The sequence below is a fragment of the Desmodus rotundus genome, chromosome 10, assembly GCF_022682495.2.
Source record: "Desmodus rotundus isolate HL8 chromosome 10, HLdesRot8A.1, whole genome shotgun sequence".
NCBI lineage: Eukaryota > Metazoa > Chordata > Mammalia > Chiroptera > Phyllostomidae > Desmodus > Desmodus rotundus.
In genome coordinates, this window is record NC_071396.1 from 46,737,238 (window position 1) to 46,746,123 (window position 8,886).

Consider the following 8,886-nt stretch of genomic DNA (forward strand, 5'->3'; position numbering starts at 1 on the left):
ACATTGAACACGCTCTGCTAAGTGAAATCAGCTGGTCACAAAAAGACACATACTGCACAATTCCACTTACGTGAGCCATCTACAGTTCCTACGATGTATTGAACTCATAGACACAGGAAGTAGGGTGGTGATTGGCAGGGGCTGGGGCGGAGGCGGTGTGAGGTACTCCGTGGGTGCAGCGGCAGGGTGTGGGGTGCTGGGAATCTGGGGCACAGCAGTGTGCTTGTTGTGGACAGTGCCGTGCTGTGCACTTGGAAATTTGGGGGAGGGTAAATTTTGTTTTGTGTTTTTCTGCCACAATTTTTAAAGAAAAGAATACTATACAGGGGAAAAAAAACCTCTGCTACATTCAGTAACATACAACTACTTTGTTGCAACAGCAAACGTAATATTAAGCAAAAGGTGCTACTGTAAAACATTAAAAAGAAAAAAGAGTTCACATGTTGGGCCTCTGCCTTTCCTGGGACTCCCAGGACTCCCCCACGGCCTCAACTCAAACTCAAGTTCAGGCTTCCATTCATTATTGTTGCTCCCTCCCCAAGGCTTTTCACACCGCACTGCTGAGAAATACGGCTGACCCAGGAGTGAGGAGACCGGGGTTCAACTCTTCTCTCTGCCACTGACTTAATGTCCCTCCGTTTTCCCATCTGAACAATGGGAGAAAAGGTTGGGGATACTGGGATCTCTAAAGTCCAGGTCCTGGGGGGCGGGTCCATAGTCAGAGGATGTGGTTAGTGAGGATCAAGGGAGAGCCTGCGGACCCTTTAAGTTAAGGTCCCCTGGGTGAGGTGGGGGTGGTTGGTGGATTGGCTAGGTGAGCCCCGAGGCTGGACTTGGGCGGAGGGAGAGAAGAAAGAAGCTCTACCAACTTGGCACCCAATCAGGATGCCGTCAGCTGTGGGTTCATCTGTCACCAGATGAAAGGGGCAGGAGGTGCATAGGGGTGGCCGTGGGTTTGACCACGGGATGAGACTCCAGGTCTGGCTGGGACAGGGACGGGGTTCAGCATGAAGCAGGGCCAGAGACACTGGAAGAAAGGGGAGGCGCATCTCCTCCAAGGGTGGGCCTGGGGACCTCTGTGTCCCCGGCTACAGCAATGCTAGGTGGGCTCGCCCTGGGTCTGGGGGTTTGTGTTTGGTGGGTGATCCCCTCGCTTCCCTTCCGTCCTCAGCTAACATTAGCTACACGCGGCCATGCAGGTCTAGAGACCGTATGCATGAGTGCACCGTAAAGGAGAAAACGGCTAGAAATGGAAGCCTGAGGGCCTGGGGGTGATAATGGGGAATTCTCGGCCTGTGTTCTGGCCCTTGCTGGGCCTCAGTGTCCTCGCTTGTTAAATGAGGATGCGAGGTGCTGCTGGGCCCGCCACACAGGGTGGCGCTAAGTGGACAGGGGTGTGAAGTGGGCAAAATGAGGAGCCAGGGAAGGTGTCAGAGGCCACCAGAAGCAGAGCGTTAGTGAGTGAGGCAGCGGCCCAGAGCAGGAGGCCGGAGGAACCTGTGTGCCTGCACTCCCTGGAAGCTGAGCCCGGAAGCCCTGTTGTTTTACCAGTTCTCATGGGCCTTCCTGCCCCGGTTGTAAACAGCTGGTGCTCAGGCAGGAAGCAGCTCCATGATGCCTCTGACAGTCAGTTGCCTGGACCCCCACCATCCCCGAATTCTGGGTTCCTTGTGGCCAGCCTGTACACTTGAACCCTTGTAACCCAAGAGCCTGGGGGCAGCTGAAGAACACTTCTCTCCTGTCCCCACCCCCTACTCCATTTTGCAAAGGAGAAATGTCCCCTTGCTAGGGATCAAATGCTGTGGCCCGCAGAAAACTCAGAACAGCCAGGCTTCGCAGGACAAGCCGGGGGAAGGAAGAGTGACTCAGCAAAAGAAAGCTTCTGAACTGCTATTCTGGGGCCCTGGGCGGGTGCCTGGTGCTGGTGACAGGTGCGTGGTGTACCAAGCCGCGCTTCCATGTGCCAGCTGTAACATTCACGCCCGCTGCTTTGCAGAAGGAAGCCCAGGAGGCTTGGCAGGGAGGTCTGGTGGGCGGGCCAACCGCTGCCTCCTCCAATGCCAGACTCCCAAGTGGGCTCCTGTCAGGGAGGGCAGCAGACCAGGAGTTGGAGAACGAGCTCCAATCTTCAGGACCCCGCTCCCCACTGGAGCACTGCCTTCTAGTCAAGAAGGGGTACAGGGCACCCCGGCCTGCGCCTCCATCAGTCCTGGGTCCTCAGGGTCGGGGGAGGCAGGAAAGCTTGTGCCCAACTACCTTCTCTAGGACAGCCTCCGAGTCCCAGTGACAGAGAGCCCGTCATTTTGAAAGCAACCCAATGCTATGCCATCTGTGCTAAACAAAAACAAAAAAATCTTCCTTAAATTCAGCTGCAGTCGTCTCCTTGAAACTTGGTATTTTCCTTCGTAGTCGTCCTGAGCCCTGGGCCACAGAGATCACGTCCAATCTGCTCGGGGCCGTTTGACGAGCCCCGACACCCTGCCCACAGGACTTTGCAAGTTCAATGCCATCCTAGGAGCGGAGTCCTCTGTCTCCACTGCATTTCTCCTGCTTGCTGGAAGGGACCGCCAGGTCCCCACACCGTGCCGGCACAGCCAGCCCCAGGTCAGAGGTTTGCAGAGAGAAGGGTCTGAGAGGGGACAGATGCCCTCTGTCCCAGCAGGGTCTACAGAGAGCCCCCCAAACCCCAGCCTCAGCCAGGTGACAGGCAGGTTGGCAACCCCGGCTGCTCAACAGCTTCAGCACGTGTTCTAATTTTAACAGAAGCTTCCCTGTTAAACAAAGTAAAAGCCTTCACAGCTGAAAGCTTTCCTCCACGAAAGGGTTTATTAAGGCATATGCCAGCCAGAAAATGAACCCAGCCCAGAGGCCCACGGCTGGAGCCGGCAGCCGCAGGCCTGGATGGAGGAGATGACGTGGCCGCCGTCCCGGGGATGACAGGCTGCTCACACCCCAAGTCTGAGGGAGGAAGAAGTAAGTTGTTTGAAAGCTCTGGCTGCAGATAAAGGGGCTGGGAGAAGGTGAGGCAGGGTGGGTTCTGGGGGAGGGGCAGAGCCCTACGGAAGAAGCGACTGCCGTTTGGGCCCAGCTGTGGGCAGCGGTGCAGAAAGGTCGGGGGCAGCAAGGTTGGTTGGAGGAGCCTGGTGGTCTGTGGCTGCTCGTGGTCGGCTCCTGGGTTCTTCTCCTTTAGAGAAGCACAGGAATAGCTGCCTGGAGTGATTCCAAGTTCCCACACACGCACACACATGCACGTGTGTGCACACACATGCAAACACACTCGTGCGCACCTGCGCGCGTGCACGAACCTGAGCGGCCTTTGCAGAGCGGGTTTGCCCTGCGGCCGTGCACAGATGTCTCCCCCCGTCTCTTCCTCCCAACCCGTGGCTGGCTGTAGCGTAGTTGAGGACCCCTCAGTGTTTTTGTGGTTGGTTTGGTTGGCCATTCCCTTCGTCAGCGCCACACTATCCGGTGCACGAGCTGCGCGGTCGGTGGGGCATTCGCAGAAGAACACGTGTCGGGCCAGGGGGTCCCGCCCTCACACAGTAGCCCCTCATCATCCTGACAGCGGCCCGCGAGCAGGCTGCTCTGGGGACTCCCGGCCCTCACCTTGCCTTGGGGAGCACAGCCGTGTGTCATAAAATGCTGCATTCAGAACCCGTGTGAGCACCGATGTGCTGATCCCTGCAGGGGACAAGCAGGCTGAAATGCCGGAAAGAGCGGCCAGCTCTCCGGCCTGCTCCCCAGTTCAGGCCCCGTGCTCTGCAGGGGCTCCCTCCTCCTGTTCCCCTTCTGCCACGCCTGTCTGCGGCTCTCGCTCCTTGGATATCCTCTCTCACCCCTTCTCCACTTAACCGGTTCGTGCTCCTTTAAGATTCAGCTCTGGTGCCCCCTTTCCAGAAACCTCCTCGAGAGTTTGGGGCCTTTTCTTTTTGCCTCCCAAAGTACCTTCAGCAGATCTCTGCCTGTGTTTCATCATGCGGTGCCAGCCCCCAGCAGGCAGGTGTTGAGGAAATGTCTGCTAACTGCCCGGCCGAAGGAGAGGCAGGCAGGCAGTGAGGCCCAGCGCCCCAACCCGAACCCAGCACCAGCACGACCCTCGGTGAGTGCTGGGTGACAACTCGCGGTCTCCTGTGTGGGTAAGGCTTTGTGTGAGAGACAAAGAGAGAACCTGGTGAGTGGGCGCCTTGCCCCCTGCCGTGCCCAGCCCGGCCCTGGCCCTTGGAGGGCAGGCGAAGGCATCAGGTCTTAGGGCACTGCCACGGAGAATCCAGAAGGGGCCCATGGCCACCCGACTGCCAGAGGACCGGTGATTCTGAGCCCGGCCCCAGACAGAAGCTGGGCTGGAGAAAAACTCGGACAATTCCCTCGCCAGCTGTGTGCTCCTGCCGTCTGCTGCCCGGCAGTTAGGAAAGACAGCAGCATCGCAGGCTTCCTTCGGGCGTCCTCAGAGCTGTGTCCCTGCCACAGAGCCCCTCCTCACAAACACCCCGCCGCCCAGAGCAGGGCTAGCGCGCTCCCGGTCTGTCCCGTACCCAAAGAGAGGCTCTTGGCCACTCAGGTCTCAGAAGGGACGTCCCTAGGACGGAGGGAAAGTCGACTTGCTGTTCTCCAGACTGCAAGCAACCCGGTGTGGCTTGCCAACTACGAGGTGGGTCTAAACAGACTTCCACCCAAACCCTTGCCCTTCCTAGGAGCGAACCTAAAAATGGTGCTTGATAATTATTTGTAACCTCTCCAGTGTCTGAGACTTTGCTAGTTCCAGATGAAATGGGGCGATGACTCCACTGCGGAATTTCACACTCAGTTCCTTTTAGCTCACGAAAGCAGCGCAGAAAGTTTCCGTTTCAACCCCCAGGTGTTTATCTGCCTGTCCACCAGCACCTTGCCATCAGTCCCTCCCTCCCCGTGTGGCTTTCTGACCGCAGGGACGAGCCCCAATGTCCCGAGCCCTTCCACTCCTTCCGCCCCGGCCCAGGGAATGCGCTTCGACTGCTGTTTGCAACATCATGAGCTTGTCCGTAGGGGCATTTTGCCCTCTCTGACGTCACAACGACTTTATAAACATCTTCAGTTGTTCACCGTTATGTCCCAAATCAAACTCCACTTCCAAAGCAAGGCTTCCTTTGTTTACTAAATAACAGACAAAATTAGTGAGACTTGGTGTCTTATTTTAAACAAACCGAGATAAGAGGCTTTGTAAACAGGGGCCCTGACTTTTGTCAATGAACCGAATCCCCAGGGCAACCGGCAGAGATGTGGCCAACGCTGGGCCTTGTTTGAGGACCTTCGTTTTCTGTCTGTCTGTGCTCTGCACTGCTGTTCTCGCCTTTCAAAGAGGGGGACGGTGGCCAGCGCCCAACGGGCTGCATTTGCATTGTTTCCTAGGGAGTCTTCCTGTTCCCAACAAGGTGCTTCTCATACCCTGCGGGGGCTGTCGCTTGCATTGCCTGTACCTTTGGTAAAAGTATCAAGTATTCTAGTTGATGATTATGGAGCTCGATTCAAAAAAAAAGAGCTAAGGAAACTGGACTTTCTTAGCATGTGTCCCTTCAGTGCAGTTCCTCTTTCTACCTACTTAGTTTCAGTTCAACAAATAACCTGAGTCCACAGGTAAATCTCTGACGGACCCAACTGCAACAGAACCGACAGAACGACGGGCTACGTCAGGACAGTAGCACGAAGCCCGTCGTCATTCTGCTCGTGGTTACTGGGAAGGCCAAAGGGATGGCTGTCGACAAGTTTTATATTTGCATTTAAGTCTCAAAAGGAGCTTTTGATAATCATTACCAAAATTATTTTTTTCTTCTCTGATTGGCTACTGATCATTCATTGTTGTTAGTCTTGAGCACTGTTCTGTCCCTGCTTCTCCTAAATGAAAAGCCCACACTGGCCCCAGAAAAGCTGCGGAGCTTGTCACAAGTTCAGATCCCCGCCCTCCCCACCGTATCTGCTGATTCAGTCTTTGGTGGGACTTTTCCGTGTGTGTGTGTGTGTGTGTGTGTGTGTGTGTGTGAGAAAGCTCCCCAGGAGATTCTGATGCACACTAAAGCTACAGAACCCTGACATGTGTAAAACCAATCGGTCGCCTTATTTTTCACTTCCAACAGAGGCAGCGCTGTGGAGGTCCTGCATCCGTTTGCTCACAGCTGTTCTCAGTCTCACAAGGCAGATTAAACCTTGGTACTTAAGCAAAGTTTCCGTGGGATCCTTGTTACAAAGGGAAAATTCAATTATCGTCCCAATTTCAAAGTCTACTGAGTAAAATGAAAATGACAATTGGACGGTTACAATGGCACTTGATACTAGAGTTTTTCAGAGTCGGGGTTAGCGCTTTATTTTTCTACTCCTGCCAGTCAAATCCATAGGAGGTGAAGGGTTAATAGAGCACAATGAAAGAAACATACAAACACAATCCAAGAACATTTACCATCTATTGTATCGATAATTCTTTGTAAAATACATAAAGGGAAACAGAAACGTCCTCATATAAATTATGCTTAACAATCTGTATACACTGTAAAACCACCATTAAAACCACACTAAGACGCTCGTGCAAGCAGTGTGCGAGGTGCAGACAGGGCGGGTGATGAAAAGCGTTTCACCGCCTCACCGCTTCGGCACACTCTGCATTTAGCCAGACACTGGGGGCCCCACCACGGGAAACCCTGGGACACTTAGGAAGTCTCCGGGCTGCTCTGCCCTGGGCGCTGCGGCCTCAGTGCCCGGCCGCCTGGGTGCAGGTGAGGAGCAGCGCCAGGGACTGAACCCAGGAACCCGTGCAGAGCTGGCCGTTCTGACGTGAACCCTCACACTCGATAGCGAGAAGGTCCCAAAGGCAACTCGGATGGCAGACACCGCAGAACTGTCACCCCTTTTCCTCCACCCAATTTTTTAGACAATTTTTTTTTTACCTCCAAGGAAACTTTTTTTTTATCCTCACCTGAGGACACGGTCATTGATATTTAGAGAGAGGAAGGGAGAGAGAGAGAGAGAGAGAGGAATAAAGAGAAACATGAATTGGTTGCCTCTTGAACCCACGCTGACTGGGGCAAACCCACAACCCAGGCATGTGCCCGGACCAGGAATCGAACCTGCCACCTTTTGGTTCACAGGATGACACTAACCAACCGAGCCACGCCAGCCAGGGCTTACCTCCACATTTCTTAAACTGACATTAGACCTAATACTCACTCCCCTATATGAAGTACACGCTGAAGAACTCATCCACTCCAGTGGAGGCTTTCCAAAAATAGTTCTGTGTAAAACCACACAAAAGGCTTTCCCTTCTCTGCCCTAAAATCAGTGTGGGGTGAGAACACCCCTGAGACAAAGTGGACTTCGCCTAAGTTTGCTTACTTGACTAGTTACTTTGGACACTATTCGAAAGTGTGGTAAAAGGCCCGAACAACGAGCCAGTGGTCTCACGCGTGTTAGCTACTCCATGCTCTAAATTACGAGGACAAGAATTAGTTGTTTCCGAACCGCATCTTCCATAGCCTGGAGACGCCCTTCCTACGCGGGGATCTTTCTGTCCTGGTGTGGGGTGGGGGTGTGTGTGAGGGCTCAGGACTGGAAAGGTGGTTCTAACAAAATCCCCCTCACTTTACACAAAGGGACAGCCCCGCATTACAGGGGCTTCTTCTTTTTCTTTTTCGTTATTTGGTTACAAAGCACTAATCTGCATTTCAAACAAAGGGCAATGATGGAAATAACCAGAAGCATCAACATGTAGCTTTGAGAATTTAGTCTTTCACTGAAGATTTCTTGTTTTCTGAATCCATACTTATATCAAAATATAGCAAAGGCTTATAGAAAACCTTTCATTTCCTATTCATTCTACATTAAGGTGTTTATATTTGCTACTCTCTACTTTTCATGCTTTCTCGGAGACTTTTTTGAAGCTTCACCATTTACATGTTTAAAGTGACCCAAAGGTTATCCAGTAAAGAAAAGGAACACGAGATTTTCTGAGAGGCTTTCTTTACACTAGCTATTATCGGCGTGCCATGGCCGACTTTTACGCGGCAATGAACCCTTACAAACTTCAGTAGCGCATGTGACTAACGAGACCGAAAGGCCACACTGGCCACACACCACTCAGTTTTACAAAATGTGAGCCTGTCTCCTGAGTCTCTCAAATCATGTCAAGTAAGCAGTATACTGTTTGTTTTCAATCCTCACCAGAGGATATGTTTGTTCATTTTAGAGAGAGAAAGAAAAAAAAACCCCACCGGTGTTAAAAGTATCGTTGTTGATGGTGAGACTTAGGGAAGTGCTGGGTTTTGAATGCGGCTGATGGAGTCATTCTGCAGACGGCAAGCAGCACTATCAGCACAGCCACTGCCCTGTGGGAACGGCTCCCAGCAGGCTATGTAGCAGGTTACGTGAGCCAGCGAAAGCTGGAAAAAGAAACGGGGTTCTGCTCAGAGGCAGTAAACCGCAGCCGCGTGCTGATGGTCACAGGCGCACGAAGCTAAAATGCAGGTCTGTGCGGGCCGTGTCTGCCCTCACGCGTCTTTGGCATTCCGAGATACTGGGTTAACTAGGCCAGGGTAAAGAATACTTTTCATACACAGTAGTCCCCCCATCCGCGGTTTCACTCTCTGAGCTTTCAGTTACCCGCGGTCAACCATGATCTAAAAATATTATATAGAAAATCCCAAAAATAAAAAATCCACCATTTTAAACTGTGCACCACTCTGAGTAAAGCACCGTGATGAAATCTCACTCCGTCTGCTCTGTCCCACCCGGCACGTGAGCCATCCCTCTGTCTAGTGAATCCACTCGGCACACACCGCCTGCCTGTCGGTCAGTCAGCAGCTGGCGGGAGTGTGTCTGGGCCCGGTCCCAGCGACCCTCTCTTATTTAACAAGGGCCCGAAGCACC